Here is a 21,595-nt window from a genome sequence, read left to right on the forward strand (position 1 = left end):
TTTGTTTTGTCTGATTGCCGTGGCTAGGACCTCCAGTACTATGTTAAATAACAGTGGGGAGAGTGGGCATCCCTGTCTTATTCTTGATCTCAGAGGATCTAAATACATTCTTATGTGTTATATTTTTGCAGCTATTGTAAATGGCATATGTTTATTATGTAGATTGTTATTTTGATTGTAGAGAAGTAGTGTGATTTTTGTAAATTCATTTTATACTCTGTAAACCTACCTGCCTTTTTTATGAGTTCTAATAATGTTTATTATTTTTATAGATTTTGGGGGAGATAATTACAGTTCTTAAGAATAGTTATGATATTTTTCTCTATTGTTATCCTGTATTTCTCTTTTCTCTGTCCTTACAAAATTGGACAGAATATCCAGTATTAGTGATGGAATAAATCTTCATATTGTTTCAAAACTTGAAGTTAATATTTCTAGAATTTCTCCATTGAAAATATTATATGCTATAGATTTTTGTTGAACAAGTAAATTTGTCGCAATGATGTTGTCTAATCCTAATTTGATAAATTATTTTAAGGATAGATTTAATTTTGTCAAAATTTTCTTTTTATCTATTGAGAAAATTATGTGCACATATTATCATTTTATGTGTTTGAGAAATGTATCTAGTTTACCCAGACTTTCAAATATTGGCAAATGGTGATTCATAATACTTTATTATTTTTCAAATCACTGCTGTGTCTAAAGTAATTTTTACTTTTTTACTGTTTATTTTGCTTACTTGGAAACTTTTCTTTAGTTTGTGCTTACCCAATAAAAAGTTGTAAATTGTCCAGGTGGAAGCCTGTTTTTTGTTGCTGTTTTAAAATAATTGATAGCTTTATTGCATTATGATCTGAGGGGTGACAGTATTTGTAATATTGCTATCTGAAGGAAGTAATGATTACTTTGTAAATTTACATAAAATTAATTTTTGAAAATACTTGAGATGTTAAATTCTCTATTAGTATTCTCTGTTATCTCTAATATTTTTAAAAATTATAAATTTTGATATATATTTGTCTTTTTGGTTACTGATTATATTTTCTTTAACTTTTTTTTTTTATCTTACTATCCACTTGCTCTATTTTGTCAATTTGTGTTCTTCTGTCTATTATTTCCTTGCCTTTCCTATAGTTTTTGCTTGGTGGAGGTAGTTGATGTGTTATTTTTATGAGGAGATATTTGTATATGTTGTATTTAAGTTGAATTATGGCTCTTAGCTTAAAAGTGTATTTATTTGTATCATTTAATGTGTTTTATTAAACTATCATTTATCTGATATCAGAATCACTACCTTGGATTTCCTTTTGTTTCCATTGGACTGTCATTACTTTGCCCAACTTTTCTTCTTCATCATTAGGATTCACTTGTTTTAGAATATCTCTTGTTCAGAGTTGGGGTTTGGGTTCTGCTTTGTGAGCCAATTTAAAATCATTTTCTCTAAATAGGTGGGTTCATCTTACTCATATATGAATCTGACTGACACATTTGGTCTTAACTGTCATATTATTTTAAAATTATATGCAATATGTTATATATGTCATAATTTTTCTCTGCAAGATGTGTGTTCTTCTTACTTTATTTTTTAATTTATTTTTGGTATCTGAGCAGATTAGTAATATTGTGCCAGAAGATGGCTTTGCGCTTACACTTTTAAAAGTTCTTTTAGTCCACTGATTTCATATTCAAGATTTAGTAATCTTATTGTCAGTGTTTAAGAAGGTTCTTTAACCTCTGCCTATTGGCTCTCTAACAATGAGCCCATAGCCTCTCTCCCTTCCCTCCATCTTTCTTCTCAAGCTGGTTGCATTATTTCTACTGTATCACTTCATATGCAATTTACCCATTAGTCTTCCACATTTGTCCCCACCCTATATAATTCTGACTTTCCATTCATATACACTAAAATGCTCCTCATCATTGACTGAAGTTCTCTGTGTCAGCTACTAGTTGGATGAAGCTTATTCTCTAATAGATTCTGAAAGAAGGCACATAGATGTAGAATTCCTCATGTCCTTGTAAGTTTAGTGTTTTCACAGCCTCGTGACTTAAGGATAGATTGCTTGGATGTAATATCCTTGCCTTGGTTCACATTTTCTTCCACTGAGTATTTTTTTAAAGCTGCTCTACAGTTGCCTTTAGCTTTCGTAAGTTATTTGAGTTTCTTCCTTTCTTTCCTTTTTTTTTGGCTTGGAAAACTTGGCATACTTTTTCTTTCTTTTGTTGAATTCTAGTAATTTTACTAATATATGTCTTGGAGATGATATTTCCCAATTCATTTTTCCAAATATCAGATACCCTTCAATGTGGGTACAAGTCTTGTTCCATTTCTGGAAATGTGTCTTGCCTTATGATTTTGGATATTAGTTACATTCTTTCATTTTGTTTTTCTTCTTCTGGCACAGCAATTATGAAAGCTATTCCTTCTCTGCCTATCTTCAATTTCCTTGCCTACTAGTTATAGGTAAATGAAATGAATCATCTTTTGGACACAGGAATTCTTAGAAATACTGGGACCAAAGTGTTTATGACCTTCGTCTGAGATGAGGACTCCAGATATTAACAAAATGCCTCTTTGTAAAAAAGATGCTTGCCACATGGAACGTTGAGAAACATTTCTGGGAATCCTGAGAAATCTTACTGAGGCCAATACTGAAATGTCTTTGAGATCAAAGGTATTCTCTTTCAGAGATAATAAAGCTAGATGATTTTCTTGGATGGCTTAGGGGTTACAAATAGTTAAGTTCTATTGACTGTCATCTTAACAGTAAGATTAAATCTTGATTTATCAAGATTTGGGTGGACTTGTTCTGAAAATTGTAATTAACTGGTCATTATCTTAAAATTAGAATAGAATTACCATTTATCGCATTTTTTCCTAAACTGAAAAAATTCAGGTCATGTTCACTCCACCTTTTCCACAAACTTTTGTTCTATGTCTAATTTGTGTTGTCACTCACAGTATTTTTGAGATGGTTATTTGTTCATTAACTTAAAACTGTCTGCCACGTCATCCTTGCCTCTAACTGGACAAAAGGAAAGTCACAGTTTGGTTGCACAGAGTAAACTTTGGCACTCCCTCTGCCCTTACATGCCTGCTGGAGCACAGTGATGATGATACGACATCATCATGCTGATGGGATGGGAGTGGGGGTGGCGGCGGTAGTCGTGGGAGGGTGTGCTGGAAATGGTGACAGCAACGAACTTGATACAACTGTGTAATATTTTTAGAATAAGTGGTATGGTCTCTTCATCATGGTTTTGTGAGATAGATATTCACTCCATTCTACATAAAGTTCAGAAAGATTAAATAATTCATCCAGCTTCACAGAAGACTCCAAAGTTTCTTTTAAATGAAAAATTAGTTACCTTGGGTGACTGTTATGTGTCAGTACAGGTTCATTAACTGTAACAAATGGATCATTTTGGTGGTGGAATGTTGATAATAGTGGAGGCTGTGCATGGGTTGGGGACAGGGAAATATGGGAACTATCTGCACCTTTCTTTTAATTCTGCTGTTCACTTAAAACTACTCTAAAATTTAAAGCTTTTAAAAAATAACTTTTTAGCTTTATACCACATTTATAGAGTTTCCTAGCTGTCAGTATTATGAAATATCTAAAGTATTGCTTTTACTATCACTTTATAATTCTTTATTGCTATTCAGTTTTCAAAGTCTTTATATATGTTCTCATTTTGATTGTCCAATAGGAAAACAGAGGTTGGCATTATCATTATCTCAGTGGTGTAGATGAAGAAACAAGCAAAGAGGAGAGAATTAAATCACTTGATCAATGTCACTAAATCAAGTATAATTCGGTACTCTATGAATCAGCAGCAGTGATAGTAATAATAAACCAACTTCATGTGCTTTTTCACTGTAACAACTCAGTCATTTTGATATATAACTCAATGGTTCAATTCCCACAGAGTTCTGCTTAAGACTCTTGCCTACACAGATGTATCACACCATAATAATGTAGTTTGTATAACAGAAGAAATTCTTTAATAGCAGTTTCCTTACTAATCACTTTCTAATGACAAATTACTTTAATATAATAGATTATAATAATTCACCCTCTACCTTAAGCAATGAATAAATTATTGTTTGCATATCTTTTTTGAGTTTTTAGCATTACTCTTCAGTTCTAAATATTTATGATTCTCAATAAAATTTTGTGTGTTTTACTTATTGGGAGAATTGTATTATAAAAATGTTCTCAACTGGTTTTCTTGTTTATTATTAAACAAAGATAGACCTTTTACAGTGTTGATTTCTTTTTCTGTGTAATTGCCTTTCCAGTTGCTCAGTATTTTAAGTATTCATTGCACCAAGGGATTGAGAATCAATTTTGGGTTGTTAAAATAATAAATCCTAGTGGCACATTTTGATTAAGAAGAGCTAGTGTATTCTGTGGTACATTGGCCAAATCCCCCAACTTTATCACTGAGGCTTTTATTTTTCCAGCTGCAAGTTAAGGCGCTGGCAATTCTCAAGTCAACCTTTCTCTGGGAATTACTGTCCCCAAAGGAGCGTCCTTACTCAAGTCTGTGTCTATTCTTGGGGTAACCTGCAACCCATGATTGGTCACTTTGAGTATACCAAAGCCCAGACCAGTCTCAATTTGAGACATCGCTGAAAGGCTGTCCCAGCTTTAGAACTTGCTATGGATGTTCTGAGGGCCTGTTGTAATTGTGATGCAAATTGCCTTCCCTCTGTCCCTAAGACCACGTCTCAGTAAATCTGCACCTAGGAGTGAGGCATACATATTTCTCCCCCAGCTTGAAGAAACAGCACCAGAGCTCAGCTTCTACAGGCTTTTCCCCCTGGCAGGGAGATATAAGACTGTCTATAAGCTCTAGGTCCCCAGTGGTCTTAAAGTTCTCAAATGGAGAGCAGCTTTCTTGCCCAGAAAAGTCCTTGAAGTGTTAGCACCTCAATCAGACTTCCGAGTACCAAGCATCCTGTGTATTTCCGCATTAATGAGTCCACTTCCTCATGTTTTAATAAAAGACACTCAGTTGGGGAGAAGAGTATTCTCCAAATCAGAACCTGTAGCAGTCTGTCCTTCCTTTCTTCCTTCCATCCTTCCTTCCTTCATTCCACTTTCCTGGCCCTGTGATTTGCTCTCTGCGCTAATTCTGGAAAGTTCTCAACCATTATACTTCAAAAATTTCTTCCATTCTATACTCTTGTTGTTCTGCTATTCCAAAAGATGTTAAATCTTTTGACATTGTCTAACATTTCTTGGACATTCTTTATGTTTGTTTGTTTTCATTTCATTTTTTTTCTTGCTACATTTCAGTTTGGAAAGTTTCTATTGACCTACCTTCAGGATCACATAAACTGCCATGTCCAGTTTACTGACGAGCACTTTCAGAGCATTTCAGTCCCTCTAGTATCACTGCTTTTCTTCCCTCTTGACTTCGGGTCATCCCTAAGTACTCCCCTCAGGGACACTGTGTGTCTTGGAGCTGTTTCATCTGTAGCTCACTACTATATCAAGTCCCAGTTGGTGTGTTGGGCAAATGTGGAGCAGAGGAAGTCATCTATGATCTTTTGATTAAATATCAGCTTTTTTAGTGGGTCGGTGTCTCTAGGCTGTGACTTCACCATGTGTTTCTCTGGTGGTATAGCTTTCTCATATGTAATACAGGGAGTAATGAGTATGCAATACAAGGATGTTTGAGGGTGCTGGAGGTGGGAGGAAATAAAGTAGGATGCAGTTCTGGTAAAACTCTCACTCTGAAGAGTAGGACTTTGTTGTGGGCTAACACTTTGGGTCTGTTGCCCAGTGGCCACTCTTTCCTCTTCCATCCAGAGCCACAGTGGGATCTTTCTCAAATCTTCACTGTGAGGACCTGATGGAGTTACTGGAAGTAGAACCTAGAAAAGTGCCTGTTACCATGTGTCCCTCACTCTCCTGTTAGTCCACCGTCTTCAGCAGTTATCAAAATGATCAGTAAGTGTTTTCCCCTGTGTATGGCTCTAGTGGCTTCTGTTCCAGGTAAGCAGACATCAGCTGGGACTCCAGATTCACTGGTTTCTCTAGATTTCAGGGCAGTAGTTTACCCTGTGACCTCAGTTCTCTGATAAAAAAATAATCAATTTTCAGTTCGTTCAGTTTTTCCTTGTTAGAATGATAGGAATGATGACTTCTATGTCTGGAGCTGAATCTGGGAGTCCCTCCAGGATATATTATTATTATTCATCTCCACCTTAATTCCATTGTGTTCAGATTTATATTCTTTGGAAATTTGTTGACCCCTGCTTTGGGACCAAGCATTTGATTAATTTTGATAAATGTGTTGTCTACTTACCAGGTGCAATAGTCTACAAAGATAAAATATCTTATCAATTAAATTGTGTTTTCCAGATTTTCTATATGTTTACTTCTGGTCTTTTCCAGTTAGCTATTTTGAGAGGTAAATTATGCTATGCCACTCTCATTGTGGGTTTAGTTCTCCCTTGGTTCAGTCAAGTTTTATTTTACATATTTTGGATTTGTAACAAGGGGTACATATATCTTTCAAAACAGTTTATTTTTGTAGTTTATTGTCCGTTTATCATTTAGAAGATTCTTAATTTTTATTAATGGTCATTGCTTTAAAGTGTCCTTGGACTGGCATTGTATAACTGTATCAGCTTTCTTCTGGTTTCAGTTGTCAGGTCCCCCTCAAGCTTGAAAGCCAATTCTTTCAATAAATTTTCCTTTCTATTTCTCCATACCTATCTGTTTATCTGGGAACTGAATTGGTTCCACATCTTCTATAATTGGTTTTCTTACTTGATTATAGTTAAAGACACTAATAATTCTGTTTCGCATGGTGACAAAGGCCCTGGTAGTCCATAGGGTGACAATAGATATACACAAAATATTGCCATTGAATATTCCTAACCAAATACTATAAATGGCAATGTTCTGGTTGACCATGTATTTCATACCTTAGAACATTTTTTTCTAACTCGCCAGTATAATGATGTTGGCTGGTTGCTCTTAATTGCATTAGAGAAAGTGGTGAAAGGAAAAGATGATTTTTGGAGGCAACTATTGCTTCTTTTTTTTTTATTTTGGTATCGTTAATGTACAATTACTTGAACAACATTATGGTTACTAGACTCCCCCTATTATCAAGTCCCCCCACATACCCCATTACAGTCACTGTCCATCAGCGTAGTAAGATGCTATAGAATCACTACTTGTCTTCTCTGTGTTATACGGCCTTTCCTGTGTTCTCCCCCGCTACATTATGTGTGCTAACGGTAATGCCTCTTTTTCCCTCTTATCCCTCCCTTGCAACTATTGCTTCTTGAGTGTCCAACTGCAGCGCTTTATGTAGTGACGGAAACGCTGCTAGTACTGAGGAGGGCCTGTCAGGAGAGAAGGCTCTGTCACTATCACCACACGATCTTGCAGATTCAGTGGTGCTGGAAGTGTCCGTGGCACATAGAGATGATGTTCGGAAATTTGAATCACAATGAGGACTCAGGATTTTGGAGTGAATCCTGTCATTCCCTGTGGATAACTACTCTCCTTTTGAGAAAAGCTTTTGGCTCCTTCTGGGGCTTCTGTACACATTTAACAATGAGCCACTGAGTTACCAAGTGACCTCATCTGAGGCAATTTCACTGCTAAATTCTCTGGTTTACAGTCCAGCCCTTCATATGTGTACTCTACTAAACCTGATTCTGTTATCAAGACTTACTGATTGAACTTCTACAAAAAAAATAATTCTATTCTGTTAAGGGTTGGGTGAGTCTTAGTTGTCTGGCTCACTAGAATGCAGGTTGGGATCTGAATGTCTCACCCTTTTGTAAATGAATTTTCAACCAATTCCGCTTTTTTTCTGGCACCTTTCTTAACTTTTTTTTCATGGATTCTGAGAACTTGATTTTCACTGGAAAGCCCTGACAAATACTTAACCTTTAACTTCCTCTGCTCTCTCTTTTATGATGACTGTCTATGTCTTTCTATGTCTTTTCAAAATTACTTGAAATCTTCCTATACCTTTGTATCATTTCTCATTGCTTTTGTTCTGGGTAGTTAATTTTCTTTTTCATTCTTCTAATCTGGTTTAATAGGCTTGAGGATGAAAAGAAGGTAAATTCATGTGGTCTTCTTATTTAACCATACTGGTTTTTAAAAAGGAGATTCTAGTGATTTCTTAAGTTTCAAAATCATTTTTATAATGGATTAATAGAAGAGGAAAACAAATAAAAAAGCTATTAGATTTTGTGACTAGTATAGGTATCCCTAATATCAGTTAAGCAAGAAAAGAAAAAGAAAAGAATTTGCAATTTTATCAGTGATTTAGAATAAGCAACATAGTAATAAAACAATCTGGGACTTTTTCTGTGTTTTATGACATTTGGACAAAATTTTCTCTTAAACTTAAGGCTGTTTGATTCTCTTTTAGAATGAATGCCTGCTTTTAACCTTCACAATTAATTCCTATTCCTTTCAATTTGGAGCTGGTAAATCTTTACTGCAAATGGCAAATGAGGTAAAAAAAAAAAAAAAAAACATCCCAGGAGACACATCTTCAGTTTTCTACTAGATGCTCTTTGACACTTGGGGACCTGGTGAGAAGGGTCAAGAGGGAAACAGTGGAGAAAGGGTGGCCACTTGCTAAAAGCTGTTTGACTGTTTGGTTCAAGATATTGGTGATTTATCAGCTCTTGTCAGTTATAAATCTCCAGGAGTCTAAAAGAATAAACATCCATCTAGATAGAAGCCTAAATTCAGAATCTACTTTGAGCTGGAAGGAGAGTTTCTATTCTATTATAAATTTCTGTAATTTACAGAACTATGGAAATTTCTAAGACCTGTCTAGTTCTATATTTTCATAAGTAACTCATCAAAAAATATAAGAGGCATGTTCAGGTAACCTGGAAATAAAAGCAATGATAAATATGTTGTAGAAGACAGTGAAACATCACAATATCTCAATAAGCTGAATTATAGAAATAATTAAAAATAAGAACGAACATACGTGTTGTCCTTTACATTTTCAAAGATCAAGTTAATAATAATATTTACCATTTATTAAGAATAAAATGTATTGTGGTAATACAAGGTATTATGCTAAGCATACACATGAAAAATCTCTTTTAATCATAGAAATCCACTCAATAATTTTTTTAAACATTTTTTTTTTGAATCAAGGTCTATCCTCTGCACTTAAGATGAAACAGTAAACAAAACACGTAACTATCTTGGCTCTTTTGAAAGCCTAGAGGTGAGTATCAATACTATTATTCCCATTTGGGGGATGTAAAGGGAAAGTAAAACATATTCTGTAAATCAAAGTTCTTCAAGCAAGTGAAATGACAGTAGGAGGATTCTGTCCATTTCCTCACTATCATGCAAGTTAAATTTAAACAAAACAATATTATTGCATGAAGAAAAGAGGTAATGTATAACACTTGTGAAATATACTAATATAACTGACAGCAAACTCAACCTGTGTCAATCAGGGTCAGAATTAAATAAGGTAATATGTAATGTACTTATTATCACAGTTTCAAGTACATTAAATGCAGCTATTAATCCTGTGCTACATAAAAATATGCATATTATTGAGAAAAAGAAGGTCTTAAAACTCCTTTTCTGTACATTGCTTAGAGGTATCAGGGGTTTTCATTTATTTCTGAGATCCACAATTGAGAAATTCTTAAGATAAATTTGGGATACTTAAGGGAGAGACTGATATTAAAGGAATTCAAATCCAAGTATCAGTTGATTAATTATACAGTAATAATAGAATGTATTTCAGGCACTGTGCTCAAGACTATCACATGAGAAATACTATTGAAGAAGCACAGGAAGAACAGCCTTGAAGCCCCCTGAGAGCGGACATAATCAATGCCTTCGGACAATTATGGGGGCAGTCATGTAAAAGACTTACTCCTTTTGGTCGGAGGATCAATAATTAAGTATAAGACATTGAAACCACAGGTAATCAGACAATAGAAGGATGCATTTATATCAGTTAAATTATCTAAAGATGAAAGGTGAAATCCCAAGTACACATCCTGTGTGATGTCTGGGAAGGGCAAAAGAATTCAAGTATCAGACACGTGATAGGATAGATCATAAACCTCTCCTAGGTCTGAGATGCTATGATCCTAATAAAACTATTGAAAGTATCCATATGACCAAGTCTGGCATTTCAGGTATGATCAGATTCTCATGGACCAGTGAGTGCCTCCAGCTTTCATGGCACAGTATACATAGAACCCTAGTATTTAATTTAATTCTTCTGAAAAACTGTGCTGAAATAGAGTTGAGAATACAAGACGTTTATCAAAGAGGAGGAAACAGGATTGAACAGATAAAACTATTAGCTAGCAATGAAAATCTGTAAACTGTGGACATAAAAGAGAATAAGAAAGAAAAGGGGGCAGCAAGAGTCTCAGGCAGTGAGGATATGATAAAGTTTTTGCCAGCACAAAAGAGAGGTCTAGAGCAAATAGAGGAATCCTTTGTTGAGCACAGATGGACAGACCCTACCATGTCCATCCCCTCTACCCACCACATTCATTCCCAGTCACTAGCTGGTGGCTCCTGGAAAGAGTGTAGGGGCTTCATATTGAGTACAGGTTGGGGCACATCCCAAAGGCAGTATGACTGGAGGATAACTGCTTTCCTCAATGATGGACGAGTTCCTTCTTGAAGAAGCATCTAAGTTGTTTACCCCTACATCATCCCTTTCTCAAACTGAAAATTTTCTGTTTACTTTGTTTTCCTAGAAAGGCTGTAGTAGATCTGGCTGTGATGACTACATTTTAATCTCTGTTATATATCTAGCACATATTATAATGTGTGTCGACGCCCAATAGTGATGGTTTCAATTCAGGAATTTAGGCTAAGGTGTTTTGAGAGCCCTGAAAGGATCTAAAAAAATCTGTCTGTTCAAAAATAACAACCACTAAACCTATTAACCTTAAGAGCGTTCTGGTAACACATACTGTTAACCAGTTTGGGTAGCATTTTAATGGTCAAGATTTACTCATCTCTTTAAGTAACATCCTTTTTACAGTTGTCTCCTAGTAGAAAGCAAAGATTTAAAGTAAAAATGAAAATGGAAGTAAGTGACAATGGAGACAAATAATTGAGAAAAGATTAATTATGTGATTCCCAAAGGTGATGTGAGGGCTGGGCAGGAGCATGGATGGGGGTTTAGGAAGACGGAATCACAGACAGGATTTATGCCAGACACACTTTTTGATTCCTCCAGATCACTCCCCACTCTGTTCTTTTCCTCTGGAGGATCAGCTGTATAAATTATAGCAAAACTTACTGTGTCTTCTGACACCAAGCTGAGGAGCCCAGCAGAGAACTGGGGGGAGGAAAGAGTATCAGGTCAGAAATGTGTTGTCTGGCTCTCAAGGTGGCCAGTTCTGTTCTCTCCTCCTGGGTGTTGATGATTATTCTCTTTCCTTGTCTGTTAGCCTGTACTTGTAACATCTCTGTTGCTGCTAGCTCTGGGGTCCTACACTTCTGCTTCTCCTATAGCCACCCCTCCTTCCCATTTAGTACACTACAATGCCCCTCACTGATACACAAGTTAGGCACTTAACCTTTTTCCCACAGATGCAAACATCATGCATTTCAAGGATCTAAAACACTTTACAACCTATTTCATCTCTTTTGTTCTTGACCTAAGAGATCCATCCCTAGCCCACATTGACGTCTTCCAAATAAATGGACTTGGTAATTGGTAAGTCAAGAGCAGATTGGCATTAGAGTGTAGGTATGGTCTCTGTGGAAGGTCAGACGGTGGGGGCCAAGCTGCAGCTCACTGTGTGCCTGAGGAGTTCCAGGGCTCACAGTGCAATTACCTTTCCATGACTAAACTTCCCCGAGTTCAGCACTCACTTTTTGCAATAATGCCTCTTACAGAATTCAGTGGTATCTTCTTTTCACAATATAATTACACACCCTGTGTACTTACGTGTATAAAAAGAGAGCTTTAACTTTAAGGGCAAATCTGGAGTTCCATACCTATGATATGTAGTCTTTAAACCCAGTATGTATTTCCTTTTATTACATTGGAAAAGAACACTCTAATTTTCCTTAAAATCATTAATAATCATTAAAGCTTCAGTATGGCTCAAACTTGTTAAAATTATATGCTGTCCCTTGTTAATTAAGATGACAGCTCAGTCTAAACTGTTACACAAACAAACAAGCAGAAAAACACCCACTGATTGCAGCTGAATGTACAGTTGTTTTCCTGCCTCTAGCTTTAGTTTCTGTTATTCTGAACCATGCTCATAATAGCTGTGGAAGTCAACAGTATTTGACTTAATCTTTATGCTTAAGTATTTTTTTTTGTTTTGTTGCAACCTTTGACTAATCTACAGAGACCATCTGTTAAGTTTTGACTGGTACTGAAAAGCTAATAATTTAAAAATAAAACAACCAATTTCAAGTCTCAATGTGAAATTCCCAGTGCTCCTCTTAGACTAAAAATCAATGGAAGTAAGTGACAGAAATTACGTTCATGAACACCTGGTGTATTCTTGCCCTGCTTAATACCTGGGGCATGTATTTCAAACTGAGAGCAATGGAATTTAGCAGATGGGCCGTCTCGCAGTTGAAACTTATTTGGTCTGCCAGACAGTTACATACCTATTATATTAGAGAAAAATCTTAAAATTTTTTTTATTGATCAACTGTCATTGAAAGGGTTTCTGTAACTTATTCAACATAGAAGAAGAGAAGAAAGACATGTTTTTTGTAAAGTGTATTTAAAAAAATTGTGTGATAAATTTCAGGGAAACAAAAAGAAAATAAATGGGGAAAAGTTTCTTTCTACATGGATGAAACCTAGATATGGTATTTCTGAACAAAAGGCAGCTCATAGGAAACAATGAAATATCTACTTTTCATAGAATTATCTAGGTGTATAATTAGTATTTTCCCATCTACTTTTCCAGACCACAGTCACCCCAAAGCCTCATCAACTAGCTTCAAAGTTTAAACACCTTAAAGGAAGCAGTGTGCTAGTCTACAATAAGCTCTGTGTAACTGGAACACAAATGGATGCCTAGAAGTGGGTTGCAGTCCTAAAACGTGCACAAAACTAAAACGTCCTTGTCTTGGAACCTGCCATTGAGCAGAACCTGACGATTTAGTGTAAGATGGAAGAAAGGGTGACTATAATTTTAGGAGGCTGGCAAAAAAGCAATACCTACTATGCTGTGATAGAAAGTTTGGTCAGACTGTCATCTGCTGGAACACTGAAACTCGAAAGAGATCATCTATCTGTCTAAAGATATTTCCAGGCAGAATTTTTAATAAGCCAACTGCTTCCTCTAGCTGTCTATGATTAAACATGTAGAGAGAAAGATGCCCCATAGAAGGAACTGTTGAGATATTAAGCATAATTTATGAACTATACAAATGATCTGGTTTTCTTATCCCTAGTCTGTTTTGGTAAAGAGTTTAAATTTAGAAATGGACTAGGACACTATCAGTAATGCAAAGCTTCAGGTTAAAGATCTCAAGCCTGTGGATAAAAGACTATTGAGACATCTAAAAGATTTCAATTATGTCTATTTGGGCTACTAAGAATACTAAGGATGAGCATCTTAGATGTCTCTTAGAAGAAATTCTCTAAAAATATTTTAGATTATGAATCACAGACATTTTAGACAATTTTTAAGAAACATAAGGATGTTGTCCCACAAAACTAAATATAAGCACATTCCACAGAGGGGCTTTTTGAAGCTACTTCTGGCCGTGGAGTTTGTTGAACAGGGTTTAACCTGGTAAGATTAATAGTAAACCCCAAATATTTTATGAACACTATTTTGAGACAAAAACCATCAATTGAAACAAAAATGAATTAGAAACATTTTTAAGTGAAAAGACTTGAGAATCCCCTGGCTCTTACAGAAAGGAGCAATCTGAGAACATTACTCAGGTGCAAATTCAACTATAATTTCTGTGGGAAAGGAACGTTGACCCAGAGTTCAAAGAGAGTCTAGAGGGAAGATAAACACAATGGCAATGAAGGAGGATGTCCAGGAGCAAGACTGGGGCCTAATCCAGGGTCTGGCAAAGTGTGCTCAGCTGGATTTCAAAACTGCTTGAACCAGCGGCTGCTATGTTTCATCCAATCCTTTTTGAAGTGGAGTACTTATTTTTGTTATCCTACCCATGTACCACCTTTGTATGTTGGCTGTGTGTGTGTGGTGGTGGGGAGATGATTTGTCTCTTTGGCTCATAGCAAGGGGACTCATACTTGAGTTGATGCAAACTGAAAACCTCACCTGAGGAGCTTCGTCTTTGGCTGGACTTTACTAAGTTAACATAATCCTGGGCTTGGCTTTGGGTTTATGCAATAATTGTATGAGATCTGGGAGGCCTTGGGAGAGAGTGAGTGCATTTTTTTTATGTGGGAGGAGTATAAGTTATTTTTGACTAAGGAATGAAGTGGCAGATTAAAGATGGCTACAAATTCTTTGCCATGTCTCCCTGAGAGGTGGAGTCTAATTCCTTCTCCCATGAATCTCTGATGGCTCTAATGACCTTTTTGAATAATAGATTATAGCAGGAACAACGTTCTGGAAGCTGTGGGGTTAGATTGGAAGATGTCTTATAACTTCTACCTTGGCCTGTTGGAATGCTTGCTCTTAGAACACTTCTCAGATCCACCCGTGATGAGAAAGCCTAAATCCCATGGAGAGGCCACCACATGCAGGTACTCTGTCAACAGGCCTACCTGAGCTGTCAGCTGACAACTACCAGCCGTGTGAGAGAACCACCTTGGATGTCTAGCTCATGGGTCCTTCACATGACTCCAGCCAGGACTGCCACTGGACAGCAACCACATAAAAAATCCCAAATGAAAACCTCCACATTGAGCCCAGTCAACTCAAAGAACTGTGAGAGATAATAATATGTTATTGTTTTAAATCACTAAATTTGGGGGCTGCTTGTTATGTAGTAGCAAATAGAATATAGATTATAGAATATAGTACTAAGGAGAATTATATAACACATTGAGTTTTTTTTTTTTTAAGGACAATCTTTTAAACACGGGCAATGGAAAAACTGAGAAAAAAAGGCCAGAAATATGTGTATCTCTGTGCCCTTTGTACATGAAGAAAACATACTGCAGTTAATAGGTTCTAAGACACCACTGATTGTTAAAATGCTTCATTCTTTTCTACACTACAAAGAAAATCATGCTTTAAATTATCGTACTATGCTTCCTTATGAATTAGAATCTCATTTTATGCTCATAAAAAACATTTTACACTGATTTGGATATAAAATGTTTGGCCATACATCACTTCTATACATATAAAAAATGAAAATCTAAGTAAAATAAACTTTTTCCTAAAATGTATGTATATTGAATCTTACATTTCAGAATCACTTTATAACTCAAAGTCATGAATGTTGATGATTTTCCACGTATTTCCTAAGTCTCACCAAAAGAATCTATGAAATAGTATTTGTAAAAAATGTTCTCTACTAGTGTTTCCAGGAATTTCTTTTCACTTAGTCTCATTAGACAGATTTTTATAGAGAACCTTTCTGACTTTAACCAAAAGTTATAAATAAAAGGCTTTCCACATAATAACCAGAACCCACATTCTTTCTTCAGATGAATCTAAAATGGTTTAGCAACTGAAATATGAAGGGGTTGAAGCTGTCCACTATGATTAGCAGGCATGTCACTATATTTTTTTAGCAGGCTTATTCTTCAGTGGTTCAAATAAATGTTCATAAATACAACATGAACAACCACCATGGAATTATATCATGTTCCTGGCTGTCAGAGAGCTTAGCTAGCCCATCTTCTTTCTAGTCCCCTGAGCACTGGAGGAATATGTACCTTGTTTGAAGGAAATCAACAACCTAACAAACGCCAAAGCTGGAACTAATTTGTTCTGATTTCTAGTTCGGTGTTCTTTTCTCCACTTTTTATGGCAATTACTTGGTTTCATCTAAGCATTCTAATGTCCCTTTAAGTAAAGGAGACTTTTACTGGGTAGAGATCTTGTAATAAAGCTTTTGTTGGGACCTAAGATATATAGTTGGCAATACACTGCACTAAACCTTACTATATTCTTTGATGTTATTACCTTTCTTCATTTTTCCCCTAAATTGGTCCCAAATTCCAAATTGAGCCAGTGCACCATTGTATTTTGAAAAAGGAAGATATTTTTATGAAATTATTGCACATATAAATCAAGACTCTAAAGTAATGTGATTGCAATTTTTAGACAACTATTTCCTCATTTATTTTTTCAAATATGCAGTGGCCCCTTTTAAACTGTCCCTCTGAGAGACACTGTCTTTATTTATGTTGTTATGGTCAAAGTCACGTTTGGAAATTCTTCTTGACCTTTAAGAGTTGGTGGCATATTTTCCAGAATATTTCTGGTGATGACAAATTTCCATCGTTTCCTTTGAAACATCATTTCATTTCTCTTTCACAACAGGTCATCCCAAAGTTCAGTTTAAAGCAATACCTATTTAAATTATGACTCCGTAGGTCAGCAAATTAGACTGGCCTCAGCTGGTGGGTTATTCTGGTCTTGTTTGGTTCTATTCATATGTCTACAGTCAGTGCCTTAGTTGGCTGGGATTTTAATTTAATTTTGTTTTGTTTTTTAATAAATACATAATGCCATCTTGTCCCAGTTTTGAGGCTTTGGCTGGAGGCCCTTATTAAGCAGCTAATTAAGTCCACGTCCTAGCCATTTCCCCTGTGGGGCTCCTCACACTCAGGGACATTATACACCAGCCCTAATTACTCCAGGGACAAGTATCAGACATTTGGAGACAGCCGCGAGGCCCTGGAGCCCAGGAAATTATTCAGATTAACCAATCCACAGGGAACATATATGAAACCTAGCTATCCCCCCCCCACTTTCAGTACATACACTGACATTCCTGCTCCAGTCTGCTGTTACCCTGTCCTCAGGTTCAAGGCTCTGTCTGGCTCTGCATGACAGCCTTCTCCTGTTTGGAGCTGTAAGTGTCAAAAAGTCCTGGCTCTCACCTACCTGAGTATTTCTGTGTTGTGTACTGCCATCAGAATCATTCTATTTTATACAAATGGGGTTCTGGCTATCTCAGCATGGCTTCACCTGAGACAGCTTTTCTCTGCTGCATGTGGTCTACATTCTGCAACTTGCTCATGTTGCAGTGGTAGGATTACAAGGGAGAAAGCAATGCCTCCTGGAACCTAGGCTTGAAACTAGTGTATTGTCGCTTCCACTGCTTCTTTTGGTTAAAGAACTCATAAGGTCACTGCATCTCCACCTCTACATGAGGGGAAGCAGCAAAGTCCCATTTCAAAGGCTGTGGATACAGGAAGAGTTGAAGAATTGGGACATTTTTACAAACAATTGACAATACAGGTTTTTATTTTTGTAATCATTGAAACATCTTCTAGAGGCATGTGTGATGAATAAGATAGCTTATCAGTTTAGATAGCATCTGTCCAAATTAACAAGCAAACTGCCTATAAATATGGCTCATGTACTCATTCTCAATTATGTCCCATAATTGAGACATTTTCAAACATCTTTTAAATATGTTTTGAGACCTACTTATCTTGGTTTAATGAACACTTTTACAAGGATCTATTCTGTTTGGAGTTCACATTTTTCATAAAAATTTTGCTGAAGTGAACTGTCATAAAGATGTATCTCATAGAAAGTTAAAAACTACAACAGAAAATTGTTACAATTCTTAATATATTGATCTCCTATATTTGAAATGCATTACAAGAAGGTTTCAGGTACCTTAGCAATAAATCGGCATATTTTACTAAAAATTTATTCTTACAGTTAATTTTCATGTCTCTAATAACATTTAATGCTGTGTAAAACTAACAGCTTATTCTTTTTGGTATGTGGAAGTGGAGCTAAGGTACATTGAATTGAGTGAATCATTGTCTGTTCAGGTCACACTAATATCAGAATCTTTTGGGGACTGTTTAATTATTTTTCAGCCATTGTTCCCTCTCTTCCTGTAATATAACATTGTGTGTGTGTGCATGTGTAGATAGATATTATATTCCTAGTGGTTTTCTGGGTGTATATATTTTTTTAATAAAAATTATATCATACTATGCACTCTGTTTCTTTTGTTTTTTTAGTCATCATTTTATTTTTGAAATCCATAATGTTTTTATATGTAAATTTAACTCAGAATTTCTGATAGCTTACCCCAAACAATGCTGCAAAGAATAATCAATTATATGTCAGGTGGACAAAAATTTCACATAAATATATCCCCGGGGCCATGATTTCTAAGGAGTGTGGCATATGTGGGGCCATCATTTTCACTCTGTTTTCCACTCTTGACTTAGTCTGCTCAGACTGCTGTAACAACAATACCATAGACTGGGTGGCTTAAACAAGAGAAATTTATTTTCTTCACAATTCTGGAGACTGGAAGCTCCAGATCTAGGTGCTGGCAGGATTGGTGTCTCGTGACAACTCTCCCCTTGGGTAGCAAATGTCTGTCTTCTTTCTGTGTTCTTACGTGACCTGTCCTTTGTGTGTGAACAGACAGAGAGAATGAGGGCGATCTGTTTCTCTTCTTATAAGGACACTAATCCTATTGGATGAGGGCCCCACCTTATGAACTCATTTAACCTTAATTACTTGCTAATAGGCTCCATCTCTGAATACAACCATACTGTGGGTTAAGGCTTCAATATATGAATTTAGTGTAGACACCGTTAGTCCATAATAACTATTATTTTGTATTATATTTACTTTCCTCTCTGAAACAGTGTTTCAGTTCTGACAATAAATTATATGATCATTTTACATATATACATACTTAAATTCTTTCAGTCTTCTTAAATCACTATCTAAATAGACTATTGGACCTTACATTCCTACCAAAAGTGCACAAAATTCCTTGCTCCTCCACACTTCGTAAGAGATTTTTATTATCTGATTTTTTATTTTTGCTACTCTTACAGATTATAATAGGCATATTTGGAGCTGCTTATGACTTTTATTTTATAGTATAGTCCCTTGTGACAATTTCCATTTAAAGTTGAGGAGTAAGGGTATAGTAGTATCATGATCAAGTAGGATTCATTCCAGGGATGCAAAGATGGTAAAACATTCAAAAATCCATCAGTATCATCTACTCATCAATAAAAAGGACAAAAACCTCATGATCATCTCCATAGATGCTGAAAAATGACTTGACAAAATTTAACACCCTTTTCATGACAAAAACTCTCAACAAAATGGGTATAGAGGGCAAGTACCTCAACATAATAAAGGCCATATATGACAAACCACAGCCAACATCATACTTAACAGTGAAAAGCTGAAGGCTTTTCCTCTAAGATTGGGAACAAGACAAGGATGACTACTCTCCCTGCTTTTATTCAACGTAGTACTGGAGGTCCTAGCCACAGCAATCAGACAACACAAAGAAATAAAAGTCATCCAGATTGGTAAGGAAGAAGTTACACTTCCACTGTTTGCAGATAACATGATTTTATATTTAAACAACCCTAAAGAATCCACTTGAAACTACTACATCTAACATCTGAATTCAGCAAAGTTGCAGGATACAAAATTAATACACAGAAATCTGTTGCATTCCCATCTACTAATGATGAGCTAGCTAGCAGTAAAAGACATTAGGAAAACAATTCCTTTCACAATTGCATCAAAAATAATAAAATACCTATGAATAAATCTAACCAAGGAGGTGAAAGACCTATACCCTGAAAACTATAAGACACTCTTGAGAGAAATTTAAGAGGACACTTATAAATGAAAATATGTCCTGGGTAGGAAGAATTAATATTGTTGAAATGGCCATATAGCCTAAAGTAATCCACAGATTCAATGCAATCCCTATCAAAACACTGACAGCATTCTTCAGTGAACTAGAACAAATAGTCCTAAAATTCATATGGAATAACAAAAGACCCCGAATAGCCAAAGCAATCCTGAGAAGGAAGAATAAAGTGTGTGTGTGGGGGGGGGATTATGGTCCCTGACTTCAAGCTCTACTACAAATCACAGTAATCAAGACAATTTGGCACTGGCACAAGCACAGCACCATAGATAAATGGAATAGAATGGGGAGCCCAGATATAAACCCACACATGTATGTCCAATTAATGTATGATTAAGGAGCCATGGGCATACAATGGGATAATGAGAGCCTCTTCAACAGCTGGTATTGGCAAACTGGACAGGTATACATGTAACAGAATGAAACTGGATTATTGTCTAACTCCATACACAAAAGTAAAGTTGAAATGGATCAAAGACCTGACTGTAAGTCATGAAACCATAAAACTCTTAGAAGAAAACATAGGCAAAGTTCTCTTGAATAAAATCATGAGCAACTGTTTCATGATCATACTACCTCAGACAAGGGAAACAAAAGCATAAATGAGCAAGTGGGACTACATCAAACTAAAAAGCTTCTGTACAGCAACAGACACTATCAGTAGCACAAAAAAGCATCCTACAGTATGTGAGAAGATATTCATGAATCACATATCTGATAAGGGGATGACATCCAAAATATTTAAAGAACTCACATGCCTCAACACCCAAAAAACAAATAACCTGATTAAAAAATGGTAGAGGATCTGAACAGACACTCCAAAGAAGAAAGTCAGAAAGCCAAAGTCACAAGAAAAGATGCTTCATTTCACTAATAATCAGAGAAATGCAAATTATAACCACAATGAGATATCACCTCACATCAGTTAGGACGGCCAACATCCAAAAGGTAAGCAATAACAAACGCTGGTGAGGATGTAGAGAAAGGGGAGCCCTCCTACCCTGCTGATGGGATGTAAATTAGTTCAACCATTGTGGAATGCGATATGGAGGTTCCTCAAAAAACTAAAAATAGAAATACCATTTGACTCAGGAATTCCACTCCTAGGAATTTGACTTAAGAAAACAGGATCACAGTTTCAAAAAGCATATGCACCCCTATGTTTATCATAGTCCTACTTACAATTGCCAAAATATGGAAGCAACTTAAGTGTCCATCAGTAGATGAATGGATAAAGAAGATGTGGTACATATACACAATGGAATATTATTCAGCCATAAGAAGAAAACAAATCCTACCATTTGCAACAACATGGATGGAGCTAGAGGGTATTATGCTCAGTGAAATAAGCCAGGTGGAGAAAGACAAGTATCAAGTGATTTCACTCGTCTGTGGAGTATAACAACAAAGCAAAAACTGAAGGAACAAAACAGCAGCAGACTCAGAGAGCTCAAGAATGGACTAGTGGTTACCAAAGAGAAAGGGGTTGGGGAGGATGTGTGGGAAGGGAGGAATAAGGAGGTTAAGGGGCATTATGATTAGTACACATAATATGGGGGGCATGGGGAAGGCAGTATAGCACAGAGAAGACAAGTAGTGACTGTATAGCATCTTACTTTGCTGATGGACAGTGACTATAATGGGGCCTTGATTGGGACTATGTTGGGGACTTGATAATAGGGGGCAATGTAGTAACCACAATGTTGCTCATGTAAAACCTGAGCTTAAGATTATACATTAATGGTACCTTAATAAAATATATATATATATAAAAAGAC

Source organism: Manis javanica, chromosome 9 (genome assembly GCF_040802235.1).
Source record: "Manis javanica isolate MJ-LG chromosome 9, MJ_LKY, whole genome shotgun sequence".
Classification (NCBI taxonomy): domain Eukaryota; kingdom Metazoa; phylum Chordata; class Mammalia; order Pholidota; family Manidae; genus Manis; species Manis javanica.